The following is a 16,155-nucleotide window of genomic DNA, read 5'->3' on the forward strand; positions in this document are numbered from 1 at the left end:
TAGCTTAAAATGGGTTACAAAATTTTATTGGAAAGTATGTTTATCTCTGCACAGGATCGTCTAAAGTAACAACTAACTTAAAATGTCCTAGGAAGGTCGAAACGTTGTTTTTTGCTTATCAAAAAGAGCGTTAATACCCATACCAGCCGTTCTAAGATGCATTTTTTATATCATATGTGTTTCCAGTCTTGTCGGCGGGTGTGTCCCTCACAATTACTCATCTTTTTAAGTTATTATCATTATAGGTCTAGAGCAATTTTTATTGTAAGAAATTATGTTAAGATAAAATAGTAGATAATTAATATCAAAATTAAAAATAATCGATCATCTGAACATTTACAAAAAATTATTCATCTTTAAACATATTCAGCGGTATGTCTGCGGACTTGCTATCCTAGAAACAGAGTTTCGATACCCATTGTGGGAAGAGCACAGATAACTCATTGTTTAGCTTTGTGCTTAATTAGGAACAAAAATAAAACAATAACATTTAGAATATCGGGCCTCTACTGCACAGATTGGAGATACAATTAGGAAAATAATATTTTACTTTTTCTGGGTATTAATACTTTTATCAAAATAAAGCAGAGCCGCAGCCGAAGGCTTGGTGTGATTTTGGTTGAATTATGCTTTTAGTCCCCGAAAAAGAATGAAAAACAACCAGGGGCGGCCAGAAACTTCTGTTTCTCTTCGCCCCACTAGCGACGAATGATTTTTAGGTTCAATTGATTCGTAGAGATTTAGTGATAACATTCATATCTTTGGTTAAAGTTCATCGAGATGCAGGATGTGTACGTCTGCTTAGTTAGAAAAAGAAGTAAAGGATATAAAGATAAACGGGTAAGCAGATTGCTATTTAAGCTTAAACTGGTTAACTTTACTTTTACTTAAGTTTACATTTACTTGAGATAGTCGTTTTCAGGGTTGGGATCTATTGGATCCAATCAAGGAAATTTTGCTGTGAGGGTGGTGGGAAACGATAACAGCCTACAAAACTCACTTTCACATCTAAGATAAATGAAGCAGAGAACATTCTTTTTATATCATCTTTAATTAACAAAAGAGTTTACACCCGACACCTACCGGTCGAATTTGTTAAGGACGATATTGAAATCGGGTACGGGATTATGGGGGGAGTTGCAGTAAGATGTTAGATTATTAATTAGTACAGGTATAAATAAAAGTGTTCTTTTATATTGCTTTAATTTTGGTGTTAGTTGTAGTATAAGTGCAGCATGTTCGATTTTGCATTTGCTTCCCTACTTAGTGCCTGCGTGCTCTTTATGGTTATGTTGTGTTTATTTGATTTGCAATGTTTAAAAGCGTGCTAAGTTTGTTTTAATCTCTTTTTGTTTCATTGAACCTATTTTCCATTTTTCTGCTTATTGCTTCAGTATAGAAATTGTGGCAGTTGCGCTGTATTTTGCAAATAATGCTGGTGTTGTGTTTGTCATGTAGGTTTTTTACAGTATGGGCTTTAGTTTTGTACATGGTTTTTGAATAAATTTGTTGTTTGCTGGAATGTTATGTTTTTCTATAAATTTTTCTAAATGTTGGTTATTTTTCGATTATGTCGGGAAGGTATGGTATGAAGCAGTGTAAGGTTTTGTAGTTTGTTGTATCTTGGGGTATATTATCGTTTGTTTGTTATTGATCTAGGTGTGTGCGTGTAATGTTTTCAACAGTTTTTGGAAGAAATTTGTTGATGATGTGTTCTTTTATTTTGTTGATTTCATTGCTAATTTTATCGGGCGAGCAAAGTTTTGTGGTTGTGTTTATTTGGTTTCTTTAATCTGTTGAGTTTTTATTTTATTTCATGTGCTGAGTTCCAGCAAATGTATAGTCCGGTACGGGTGACTTTTCTGTGGATTTCTGTTTTGAATTGTGTATTGGTTATTGTGATCTTGAGGTTGAGAAATGCTATTTGGTTAATTTTTTTTTTTTTACTGTTCACAGGTGAACTTAATGTTGGGAAGTGTAGAGTTAACGCGGATGAAAAAAACTGATTACTGATTGTGACGCCCTCTACAACAACGTACCCGCTAACATTCTCGTTCGTAAGACTAGTGATCGGGAATGGTAAGTTACATGTACTCTGTCTTTGTGGATTTAAGAAGGTGGAAACGTTATTCTCTGCTTTATTTTGGTAAAAGTGAAACATCCATACCAGCCGTTCCTATATACAGTTTTACTTTAAGTTGATTTCTCGTCATCACGAATTGTATCTTTTCTTTCTACTTTGGTCCCGGCCTAATCGAGCTTAAGTAATCTATCGGGTATCCTTTAAAAAAAATTTTTTTTGCGCTCGTACGCTTATAGCGAACTCTTGAAGCTCGAAAGTAGAAAGTAGTGAACTGAGAAGTGAAATTGTGTTCTTTTATTTTACGGTTGACGTATAATGTAAATGTATTTATTGGATGTTGATATTTACTTGATTTATGAAGCAAAAACGTATGATTGATATATTCCTTTTAGTAACATTACTTCACATTATTGTTTGTCTTATTAATATTACGCTAATTCTGCTATAGCAAAATGGTACGTTGCTACTGAATAGTAGTCGCGAATAATGTAAAAGTAAAATAAAATTTACGGGTCGTGGTTTTACTAATACTAAGATTAGTACTAATAATAGTAATTTGAGCTTGTCAAAGCGATGTAATATTAGGCGCAAAGAATTTCATAATTGAAACTAAAGCTTAAGTATTTTACACTTTTAGGCTTAGGATAGTAGTGCTAATGCTGTAATAGTAATATCGTTAAGCCAAGAATTTTAGTGCAAACGGAAAAGAGATCTTAAACTAGTACTGTTAAGTTGTAACTTTTAATAAGGTTTCAAATCTTCAGCATATACGGAACATTAAGTTTGAAACTAAGTTTTTGTTCTAGAGCCTAAGAAAGGTTACTAATAATATTTGACCACAACTTATAATGATTCATATTTGTAATTAAAACATTTAACTTTTAAGCTATGTAAAATGACTCAAGATTTGAACTTGTGTAATTTTATTCAGGAGTAAAACTAAAAGTATTGCTATTAGCTAGTGGTAGTAGAACTAGTAGAGGTAACCTTGTGCCGTGTTCTTTGGTGCTGTTCATAAAGTTAGAGCCTTGTAGTTGTAATATTAAGATTAAGTTAGCATCCTATATGCTTAGCGTCTTATTCAGTCTTAAGTTCCCATGTCAATTTATTTTTTTTACACTTAGAGTTGTATCATTTTGGGCCATTTTATTTCTTTATGAATACTCACAGGGGTATCCTCTCTGCTATTTGGAAGTGTTAGGCATTTAGCCTAGCTCAATGTGATTTGGGGATTAAGTCTAAAAGATGTAGCATGTGTCATTCTTTTTATTAAACTTGGATAGTTAGCTTTGTGTATAAGTGATTTGAATTGTGATGGGTTATTTTTTTTCACTTTTGAATATCTGAAAAGTGAGCAACCCTTCTGTCAAGTATTGTGTGTATTTTGCTTAGCTTACTAAGGAGTTAAAGATCAAAACAAGGGTTACAGGACATTCTAGTTTGTTTGTTTTTTCCCAGTCAGAAATGGTAAAAGTAATAAATTGTCATATTTTCTTATTACCTCAATGTTAGTTTGGTTTCTCATTATATACATTTCTTTAAATTTTACCTGTAAAATTGAGAAAGATATTAAATGGTAACTTTTCTTTCTGCTAATGTTATGTTGTCCTAGGTGGTCACTGGACTGTTACAGGAATTGAAATTTCAAAACTTGCTCAGCTGATGAAAGTGAATATATATTGTTTTTTTGTTTTTTTAAATTGGTTAAAGACAACTTAGGTGAGTTTATTTCAATTTCATCTTAACATACAAGTTTTTAAAATATTTATCAATGGTTTTAAAACAATGTAGTGAATAATGGATTTTTTAGTGTATGTAAATGTGTTTTAAACTATTTCAGGACTGTTAGTCACTATTATTGAAAAATCCAAGGTTTTGCTCTTAAACATCTCAAGCTTTGTAAAAACAACTAGTAACCATGATTTATACAGTAACAAAATTTGCATAATTAGTCTTTTATATAAGGGGGTTAAATCATGTTGGACCATTTTTTTTTTTTTCCTCTAAGAGTATTCAGAGTGGGACACTTCCTTCTGAAATTGATTTTATTGCCTATCCAAATATGGATTTTATTGCCAAAACATAGCTCACAAACTTGTCTGGTAAAATGTTTCATATATCAAGAAGCAACTGGATGTGTTGTAGCTAAACCTAAGAACTGCAAGTAAAACAAGGTTAAAGAAAATAACATCACCATCTGTCAATAATGCCATATGACAGAAGTGGGAAGTTTTGCAATGAAAGGTACTCTGAGGAACTGTGGGTTTCTTAATATTTGACTTGTATATTTTTAGTGTTTAGTCATTTGAGCAAAATCCACCATTAACACTCCTGATGTGTTTTTATTTTATCTTTAACAAAAGTTAATTGTCCAGTAAGGATATCTAAAATATTAAATTATGTAGAAGAAATATTAATCACTTAATGAATCTTGATTTATAAATTTTTGTATGCAGTTTTGTATTTTTTCTTGGAAAGGAATGGGTTCTTATGAGGGTTGATTACCTATGAGTATAATTTACTGTTATCTAAAATCTCTTAATTGAAATTCCAACTAAATCACTCAACACCCTGTTAACAATCATTTAATCAAAACTATTTTTGATTATTCGAATTATTCAAGTAATTATATTTTCATTATGGTTTTGTCATTGTTATTTTTTAGTTTAAAGCTATTAACTTAATTGATTAGTGTCAAGACTTGTAAAAAAAATTTTCAATTAATTAAAGATAGAAAAATAAAACTAAATCGAAACTAACTGTTCATGCATTTGAAATATTAGTCTTTACTAGTTCTGTCATGGTATGAGTGTGTGGAGCAGTATAGATGCATTCTACTTGTACACGGTTCATAAGTTTGTCACCTAGTAGCCTTAGAGTACAAAGATAGCCATAGTAATTATTTTTCATGTTTAACTTGTAAATCTAAATAATGATTTTGGCATTAATATATTACCTTGTTAAAAGATAAAAATATAACTTACCTCTGGTAAAAATCCTCTTATAAAGTAGTTGGACAAGCTTGTACTTGTTGTTCATTATTAGCTCAGAAATATGTAATTACTGAATAACTTGCTCACAAGAAGCTGGAAGATGAGGACTAGTGATAGGCTAAGAATATGTAATATTGTTAAGCTATTTACCCAAATGTGTCTAATGTCTAGCTCTAGCTATATAGGAAAAACAAATGGGAAACAAATGTGACTGATGTCATGTTACTTAGTGTCTAGTACTGTAAGCTTTATTTAACTTTATTCATTTTTCTAAACCTCTGAATGGCTCAGTAGTAAGTCTCTATAAACTTGTAACAATAAAAATTGGGTTTTAATACCTGTTGCTCACTTTATGGGTAACCTATTGTGTAGCTTTGTGCTTAACATGAAATAAACAACATTAACACAAGTTTCTTCTAGCCTATAATGTAAAACCAAAACACAATTTTCTGTTCTTTCAAATCCTCATTCCATATTAACTACTTTTCTCTGTAAAGCTTATGACGTTTTATATTTGTAAAGTTAATTATTTCAAATTTGTAACTGATTATAAAGATAGGAAACAAAATTGAGAAATGTTTGTAATTGAAGATTATTCATATTTCTGTGACGTTTAATATTCTTTTACACAGCAAATTTCCATTTTATGAATCATTTTAATCTTTACAAGTTCTTGTATCACAAGGTTTCTTGGCAAACTGTAAATAGTTTACCCTATGTGTATTTCTAAGATTGTGAATGTTTTAACAGAACTACATTTTATTTATTGCACATTGAGAAGAATTTTGCTAGTTTTATCACAGAAAATTTTAGGACAAGTATTTTAAACAAAGAATTGGTTTAAATAGTGTTCTGAAAATGAGTATGGAGAAATCCCCAGGACAAAATTAATATTGCAGGTTTTGTATTACATTACGTACATGATACATTTTTGTGTACAACAGTTTAGTATTAAAGAATCTTAAGTTGTTGTTGCTAAAGATTTCTGTTGTATTATGTTAAGAGTAGTTTAAAAATGTCTAAACAAACCTGCAGCAAGCCAAAATTAGGAAGATTAGTTTGTGAGAATGGTAGGTTAAAACGTAATTGATTAGCAAATTTCACTAATTACCCAGGTCTAGTTGTTGGTAATGTTATATGATTTTCTGTTTGAACTTGCCAATTAATAGAGGTGTTATGAAAACATTGGTAATAAAAGATCATAACTGTAATATAATTGCAGTTCCTTGTTCAGGTAAATTTTATAGAAGGTTGTTAGAATGTAGTGGCTAGAATTTGTCTGCCTTCTGGTTTTTTACAAAGCTACTCTATTTACAAACTTTATCAGCAGTTTTTATATTAAGGTTTGTAACTGTCAAAATCTGTGATTTGAGTCTTGAATGTTAACTGCTGTATGTTAACATGAAAAATAAATTTATTTGATAAAATTTTCAATATAATTGGGCTACAATCTCAAATACTTAAAGCTGGGTAATTAATCAATTACCCATGAGCATTGAATATTGTTATGAAAATAAAGTTATTCTGATTATTCCAACTATCCACTTGATTGGAATATTTCCTTTTTATAATTTTTTGTATTTTTGATGAATTCCAGATTGCTTAGGTTATTTGTCACAACTTAAAGATAATTAATAAAAGGTGTGCAGTCTTTGTAGGTACTATCATCATTGCTGTATTAACTTCCATTTATTTGCAGTTAGCACCATTTATTATAAATAATGCTTTTAAACTAATAAAACGCAAAATACCTTTTTTTTTTTTTTGGACCAAGTGTAATTGTAATGGAATAAATTCCAACAATCAAAACTAGTTATAAAATTAAGGTTCTCTCATGAAACACAATTTATTAAATTATTTGCTGAGCTAAAAAATGTAGATATAAATTTAACAAGAAAGTATGTTTTAGTGAACCATTGAAATGGTGATAGCATCTGTGTAGACCAGATGCTATAGTGGTACCAAAATTTGTATTACCATTTCTGATTATTCAACTAATTTTGTTTGAGTAATAATTGACTAGTTGTAAGCAGGTGATTAATAAACCCAGTGATTAATTATCAAATCTGCTAATTGCCCCACAATATTTGTAATATAAAGTGAAAATTGTTTGGGTAGATATGCTAAAGGATACCGTGTTGTGATCTTGCATTAAAAACGCAAGTTGTTAAATAGTATTCACATATTGAAATAAAAGAATATATTAGTGATGAAAACAAGAATACTTAGATTAAAATTATTCATAATGACATCCTACATGAGATTACATCAATATTTATGATAATTTGTTCTTTATTGTAGCAAAAAAATGTATAATGGTAACTGAAAACCATTTTTGTCAACTTGTCAGTACTTTAGTAATTAAAATGTATTAGTGTTCTTATTCCAGAAAATTCAGTGAAATCTGTTGAGAATGTCAATGATGATAATCTTACTCATAGGAGATGTCTGTGGCACACCCTGGAAACAGGATTGTTTTTACATATCACTTAATATAAAGTTATTTACTATCTTTATACATGACTTAATTGCCCATCTAGAAATATTCTGCCTACAAGTTACAAGCAGAAATTTTTAGAAGGGCAGAAATAAAGATGAAATTCCTTGGGAGTTTTAGAAGGAATTAAGAAAGCTTTAAAAGTTCCTTAAAGGTAACCCAGGACATTTTATTTATGACTAAATGTGATATCTGATGGCATTCTCTGTTTAGAAACACAGTAACTAATGCATATCAAAAATTAATTTTTGCCTTAACATATCTAAACTAGTCCATTACAGTGCATTTTCTTTTTGCAGGTTTCATTATTAATTCAGGACACTTGTTTTGCAATAGAGTGCTGTAGTTACGGAAGAAGTTGATTATAATGTAAGATTTAATACAGTTTTGAAATAAATGATGCCATGAAATTATCTTTTTATTACCAATAAGTTGATGTACAGATTTTTTTTTTAATCTTGTAGTAAAATTATTGATGTATTAATATTTTAAACTTAGTTTTAGTTTTTAAAGTCATTTTCAAGTTTGAAGCTACCCTTCATTTAATATAATGGGCATCTTTAGGATTAAGTTAATTTTTGAATTCTAAACTATTGTGCATGAACCTATATCTACAATGAAATAAATCTATAACAACCTGCAAATACAGTTAATACCATTTCTTGCATTCCTCTACAGACTTATCACACCAATATAACTACTGAAATTTTGTTGGTAAAAAAAATAAACATATGGTGACATTGTTTATAAATCAAAAATATATCAAACATTAAACATTGCATTCTCAGGTTTTATTGGGTGTTATGCTGTATAAAAAATGTTGCATTACCAATTAGAACCAGTAAAGTTGAGAAAAGAGTAGTTTGGTAATAATCCTATATCTTAATTATTATCAAAGAAAGTTATTGAAAAAAGTGAAGCATTTTTAAAGAGAACTGGGATATCTTTTATTAAACTAAGAGAATAAACTAATTTCTCATTCAAAATAATTGTTTTCAGATTCTTACTACAGTGTGTGATAGATCGTGTACATAATTCAGTGAAAACATTCATTCTAATACTAGATAAATGAAGGTAATAGAAAGTTTAGTATTTTACAAGAAAATTTATCACTATACTAGATGGCATCTGTACAGTACTTAAAATGATTGACATAGTGAAAATTTAAATATGGTAATGCAAAAATAAATTTGAATTAAAGTTTTGAAAAATATTTTTTCCTAATTCCATTATCAGTTTCAAAAACACTTAGCAACATTGTAATTCCCTGTTTTGGATATATAAAATGCCTTCTACGTGTGTTTGTCTATATACATATAAAGATACACACGGAGGGAGAAAGTCACTGGAACATGACTTGTGTGTGATGTAAGGGATAATCCTGTACATGAACTTTACATCTCTATATTCATGGATGAACAAATTGAGTATCCAGTAAGACATTCTACCATCATAACTACAAAATACTATTGAACATACTTTACAATCCTGTTTTGCCTTTTAAGTAGTAACAGTAAATTAACTGTTAAATAATTAATGTATGACATCAAGGTCACCACTCTGATAACAAAAAAGCTTTCACTACTACGTGGGTCACCAAAGAAGTAAAAAAGCAAATTACAACTTTTGAGTGAATTGTTTATTTTGGTTTTATATTTGTCTGACTGTATTACAATATTTGGACTGCACATGACCATCATGTAACTCGGTGTTTCTCAACCTTTTTTTTTTTTGCTTGTGGGCCCCCTTTTGAGTTTCATTTCTCTTTGGCCCCATCCTTTGTAGATGCCATTACACCATATGTTTTGTTTTATATCGTGTTATTTACTTGCACAAGTAAAAATATTCTGTTAATGATCGACATTTTATTCAGTGTGATCCTTGGGCCTGATGAACACGTTAAAGCTTTTGAATGTGTGATTAAAGTGTGGTCAGTGATAAGTGAAGATAGCTTCTCTTCGTAACATCAAGGTAACCGGTTACATATTTTTGATAGTAAATAAGTCGCATGACTAAAACAAAGTTTTACCAGATAATATGTGGGAAAAGTGATAAAATACAACTTTCCCTTCTACCATAGCTGTGGAAACTTATTAGCTAATTCACTACTTATCCAGACATAATTATCACATTTGAATCTAGCTTGGGCTGTTATATCACTCTGCAGTTAGATGAGACATTCTTGTAATCTACTGTCAACATGAACTGCATTCACCCCAAATGAATCCACCACCCAATCCAGAATATTCATATCCAGCAGGTCACTGAACTGAACTTGCATATCACCATATAAATGTTTTAAATGTTACACGTACACAAAAAGGCCATCTTGCAGTTTAATGCCAATCAACAGTGAATAAAGAAGGAAATTGTGAACTTGCAACATCTTATATTACTCCAATACAGCTTTTGCTTTTCAAGGAGAGCAGTAATAATCTCTTGGTAGGATATAAGATTACGGTTTTTTCCTTGTAATTGTTTGTTAAACAGATTCAGCTTTTCAAAAATACGACAGATACAATATGTTACACTTAATAGAAGTTATCTTTTCTCCAAGCTGCTTATCACTTAAAAATGATACAATACTGTCCCAGAGTGCAACAGCATGGCAAAGACAATTTCTCTTTGATAACCAAGTGTATGCATTACTAGGTGTTCAAACAACTTTTTCTTCACAAAGTTGTTGGAAAAGACTATCTTGAAGTGCACGAAATTTGATAGTCAACAGCCTCTATTAGCCAAGAGTCATCCAAATGTCCTTTCAAGTTCTTTGAAACCAAATGTTGTTGGCAAACCATGCAGTGTAAGGCACAACATTTTTTAAATGAGCAATAGAATCCTCTGTATCTACCTACCATTGAAACAGCACTATCAGTTGCACAAGCCATTATATTTTCAAGAGCAATATTGTTTTCTTTAAAATAACTTTCACTTTTTCAAAGATTGTTTCACCTTTGTTGTCTGTAAGCTTTCAAGCAAAAATAATTTCCTCTAAGCTGATTATCATCCAAAAACCAAACATATCAGTAGGGCTTTATTATCCTGTAAACAAGATTCATTAATTTGCAGAGTAAACTCTAACTTGTAATTGTTAATTAGTTGTTTTTCAACATTGTTATTTCGTTGATACACCTTTATTGATGAGTTGCTCAAAGGAATGATTTGAGTACTTTCATGAGCACTTTGATTCATGACAGTTGAAATTATAACGGACACTGTTAGCAAAATCAAAGATTCACTTGTATTATGTGGCTGGTGCCAGCCTTTGCTATTGATTTGGAAGTCTTGGAGAATGTAAGTAAACCTTTGTCTGCTGCAGGTGCTCTTTCACTCATCATTCATTTTACTGTTGTCCTCATTTGGAAATTATCACCCAGTTTTTTGAAGTAATCTAATGGTTTGTCTTGTAGATGACAATTACCATAATGATAGACAAGAGTGATTGAAACTTTGCCAAAGTTAAACAAATGAAAAGCAAAAATAATTTACTTAGTCTGTAACTCTCCACTTTTATTTAAACTATATAGTATATTTCCTGTTCTCACAACAAGTAAAACAACCCAGTATAGCTAATAAGTAACAAAAGTGTACAACACTACCACTTTTGTAATAAATCCAGGTATTTGTTTAGATGCCTTCTCACTGCACAACATCAGAAGTAAAAGGAGACTGTCCAACATGGAGAAAAAAGCCTTTAATATAAGAAGAAAGTAATTTGTAAAAATTTGCAGTAGTTTTGTGAGATGTTAGAACAGTGCCATGTTCAAACTCTTGGGGCCTCTAGTCAAACACATTTTTAACCTCCACCTGTTGCATAACTATTCAATATGTAACACGGAAAAATTTAGAAAAATAAAACTAAATCAAAAATACATAACTACCTTTTTATTTGGAAATGAAAATTGAAGAATGTAACATTAACACATTATCAAGGTGTACAGAAGAAAATACAAAAGTGATATAAATATCTGATCACAATAACTTAAGATAAACTAACTCCAAACTATTTTTCTTGCCTTATTTGCTGCAAATTTATCATTGATTTCTTTCTTAAATAATTTAACTTGTAATTTATTTTCACCTATAGCAATGTCAAAACTTCTTTTTTTTGTAAGAGACTGCTACGTAGATAACCTTTGACATGTGTATGGAAAAAACCTGTTTGTCATAAAGCTGCTAGTTGGTATTGTTAAGTATATTCAATGTATTACTTGCACATTAAGAAATGTTGGTATTAAAGTGAAAAATTTATTTAACATACGTTGTATGTTTATTTTTTGTTAAAATTAAAACTGATACAATTTATCATCAAAATACTGAGTGACTGAATCATTTTTGTGATTTAAATTCATTTCTCAATGATACTTTTCTCTATTAGTATTAACGTAACAGATTACCCTTTCATTCCAGATAGGTTAAAGTGCACATATGAAATTTTGGAGAAATGTAATCAACATCTATTAAGTAACTTCATTACTATTTATATCAAAGTTGGCATCAAAACTGTTTACAATTTAAATTTTAGTATTATGTTTTAATTTCTTAATTTAAAAGTAAATACAAAGCAACTGCTAAATATAAATTCTTGTGTTTCACATAACATGCTCTTTGTCTTATTAATCAATTTACATTTATTATGCTTGTCATACAAAAAATATAGTGGTAAACAAATTAGAAACTTGTACTTAAGATATATATATACACTAAATATAAAATAACCTCTTGCTTCTGTAATTTGTTGATGTACTTCAAGGGTGGCTCCTAGTATTTGGTAAATGCTGAAAAACAATTTTTACCACTTGTCCCTTATATCTATTCATGTATAGTTAGTTCATTGTTACTAAGTAAGTAATGGGAAACAATTTTAGTAGATGGTCTATGATAGGTTTAACCTTAAAATGCCTGTCATAGTTAGTCAGTTCTGGAAAGAGTACTAGCAACCACTAAGTGTGAAAAGGAAGATAGGTAAGTTATTTGTGAGAAAGAAAAAGGTAAGGCTTGAGCTTTGCAGCCCTTGTTAATCCAAAACATGCTATAATCTTTACAAGTCACATCAGTTTGTTTTACTGTGTTTTCCTTGTGGCTCACCTTCTTGCAGTGGCTGTTCAGACTATGCAAATCAATTTGTTTTAATAAGAGTACAGTTTACAATTTCAGTATAAAAGTTTAAAAAGTTAACTTCATCTATAGAGGCAATCTGTGGGAACACAGGTTCATCTCTACTGAATGGAAGTAAATGGGGAGGTTCCTATTTGGTGATGTGCACTCAGTTCTAGGTATCACTGTAGGTGAGAGGTTTCTTCTGTTTTGAAGGAGCAGTCCTAGTTGACACTCTAGCTCTGCTCTTCCATGGTGATGTAGGTTGCCTTGTTGTACCTGACTTGGGTGATTGTATGACATCTTCATTTGATGAACTTTCACCAGCTACTTCCTGATCTGTCCATAATACTGAATCAAGAAGAGCTGGTTCTAAATTTGCAGCCATCTGGTTTTTTAGTACAGAGATTCTGTCAGAAGCATTGAAATCTTATCAAAACTTTCTTAACAAATTTCTTTGACAGAATCCCTTCATCAAATAAATCTGACTCATTTAACAGAAATTGGATCTTTATTAACAGATTTTTCCTTCTCCAGCTCATTTGCTTTATTTCTCAATGTTAGATTCCATTTCTGGAAGAAAAAAACGTATTCCATATGTTCTGTGTTGTGTATCATGTATATGTCGCATGTATATTGCATATTATGTTTACTCTTGTGTATCGTTAAATATTATTTTTATTCTCAAGTGTGTTTATTTGCTTTGTATATATGTATCAGGTGTGGTCCTCAAAATCAAAAATATGAATTTCCTTCATGTTTCCTTGTAATATTTTACAATCTATCATTGATACAATATAACATTGAATTCAAAATTTCACCTTCATTGGACAACCACTGAGAGGTCACTTAATGCTATTATTTCTACTGCTATGTAAATCCATGGGGTCATGGTAAACATAAAATTATCCCAAATGCTCTGAAACTTTATTCACACTAAATATGAAGGTAAATACAAATAAGATCACTATAAATACTAAGGTCATTTATTTAAAAATTGAACATACAATTTAGTTTTAGAAAACTTTCATTGCAAATATTCCTCTTAGAAAAACTCGAATATGGAGAGTTAAAAATATTATATCCTTGAAAAGTTACAAAAACATTTATCTTATTGAGAATAAATAGAAAGGTAAAGATGGATAAATTTGGAAAAATAGCTGTAATAATCTTACTGATTCAGGAAATGTATTGAAAATAACTTTTTTAAAGATCTTGTATTAACTTCTTTTTCTTGACAAATATAGTAAAGCAAAGATATTCGTTGGGACATTTCACAAGTCAAGGCTAAAATATTGATCGCTTTCGTAAAAAGAGTTCGGTTTTGAAAAGTATACATTGAGATCATCTTTATAGTCCAATAATATCAAAATAGAAATGTTCCGAAATTTTAAAGAATATCAAGTTTTTGATAGTTTTGATAAAAAAGAAAATATTTTTTAAAGAACAAAAACAAAATTCGCATAATTTAAAGCAAAGCAAAGTGTGAAATATCCAACTCTCCCTGTTTCTTAGAAAAATAAGAATGAAGATTTAAAATCCCAATGAAAATTAATATATTGCTTCGAATGTTTAAAAGAGCAAGAAATTTCATTCAGGATAAATACAAGGGTAAACATGGGTATAGTTGGAAATAATATTGTATTAACATTTTCTTGCAAAATATAATATTGAAATAATCCTGGCGTAAATCAAAGTTTAAAATCGTATTGTCTAATATTTCTTAAATTTCACACAAACTATCTCTGTCTGCCTGTTCTAACATCCGTATTTTACAAGTGATAAACTAGAGGGAAGGCTGCTATTCAACATCACCCACCGTCAACTTTTGGCTACACTTTACCAACAAGTAGGATTGACCGTAATATATCTTCCCCATAGGTGAGCTATTTCTATGACGGAATTCGAACCTGCAGTTTCAACCATTATATTTGTTTGTAGTTGAAGCATAAAGGGCTATCTGCTTTTCCCACCACGGGTATCGAAACCCTGATTTTGGCGTTTAGGTTTTTGGCGTATACAGACAGTTGGCCTAATGGCGGGCGAACCAGTATCTGGAACAATGACACAACAATAATAGACAGTTGTGAATTAATTGTACCTTGAAATGGGCAATATATACGTTATAGTTTACGCTTTGTTTACAGTGAGGACTCGAACCTCGTAATTTAGCGTTATAAGTTCATAAACTTCCCGTTGACATTCTTGGGGACCAGAGTTTTGAAATTGAAGTATTCTTACACAAGTAAATAATTTCCTGATTAAAAAATAACTAGTGAAAATTAGGTTGAAATCTAGCGCGAGGTTCAGATATATTAATAACTGTCATTTATTCTGCAGTTTGTTTTTCCATTCTAACACTGAATGAATTATGGCGTTGTTTTTACGTTCGACCTCCGAGTAGCGTAAATCTATTCGTGTTTCGGAGTTTTATTTCATACCCGACTTCTACTTAGGTCTCGATAGCCTATTATCCATAGAAAATCAATGTGACGACTTTACGAAAGATACCTCGCCTATCTTTGAAGGTAAATCTCGTTCAAAGTTATCTGTTCAACTATTATTAATGGTGGTGTTAGGCGAATGAGACTCGTTTTAGTTTTGGGGTACAAGTTGAAGAACATCAGTTTGGCTGGAACTTGAGCTCATATAACTGAGGCTCTTGTAGGCCTTTCCTTCCTCGGGCGCGCGTGTTCAGGTTGAATAGAATCTCCGTTTCTTTAAGCTTTACCTAAATAATCGTACAATATGTACAGTTTAATTATCCGACCGCACGTGAACTCTTCTTCCCTGATAGACTGTAACTGTTTTCCTTTAGAAATCTATTACGATTTTCTTTACGCTATCAAAAGTAACATTAGATCACTAAAGAAAATGTGTCTGTGTAAGCAGAGATGTGCTGTTCTGCTGTGTATTCTGAAGATTCTTGAACGAACCGAAAATAAACCACACAACGCTCAATAATAATTACAAGCCTTTCACAATATTAATTCACGTCTTACATCAAACATTCAAATACATGATGTTCAGGTTTTACATCATTCTCTTTATGTCTATCCTTTTGGACTGCGATTTTTACTTGTATACAAACATTTTTATTGTGCAGGTCACGAAATCTTTAATAATGTAAATTATTCAAATGCTTTTCTTGTTTTCCCTTTAGAATATATAAAATTGTCTTTTTTTTACGTCTGGTCTTCAAGAACTGGAAAACATAACCGTCTGTTTTGCATCCCAGTGACACAGCTATATGTCGACGGACTTAAAACACTAGAAACCGGGTTTTGATACACGTGGTAGGCAGAGCACAGATAGCTCGTTGTGTAGCTTTGTGGAACTCAATGACTATATTTCATATATACATTTTTATTTATTAGTTTAAAATATATAAAGCGTTGAGTATATTAAAACTACTTCGTGTGTGCAAATCAGTACGTCACGTACTGCCTAAATAAAGTTGCGATGGAACAGTATATATCGGAACA

At 30.8% G+C, this 16,155-nt stretch overlaps 1 long non-coding RNA gene across 5 annotated transcripts; it reads left to right on the forward strand.

The window, feature by feature from the left end:
- The first annotated feature begins 1,203 nt into the window (after positions 1–1,203).
- LOC143231024 (uncharacterized) lies at positions 1,204–11,887 on the forward strand. Of its 5 annotated transcripts, none has more exons than XR_013016754.1 (4): positions 1,204–1,286; positions 1,957–2,079; positions 3,696–3,802; positions 7,873–11,887. It is a non-coding gene; the product is annotated as an uncharacterized LOC143231024 (long non-coding RNA). The 5 variants fall into 5 exon arrangements; XR_013016756.1 differs by lacking the exon at positions 1,204–1,286 and adding an exon at positions 1,302–1,454 and having other exon boundaries at positions 1,957–2,146; XR_013016753.1 differs by lacking the exon at positions 1,204–1,286 and adding an exon at positions 1,305–1,454.
- The last annotated feature ends 4,268 nt before the right edge of the window (positions 11,888–16,155 follow it).

The sequence above is a fragment of the Tachypleus tridentatus genome, chromosome 10, assembly GCF_004210375.1.
Source record: "Tachypleus tridentatus isolate NWPU-2018 chromosome 10, ASM421037v1, whole genome shotgun sequence".
Taxonomy (NCBI): Eukaryota; Metazoa; Arthropoda; class Merostomata; order Xiphosura; family Limulidae; genus Tachypleus; species Tachypleus tridentatus.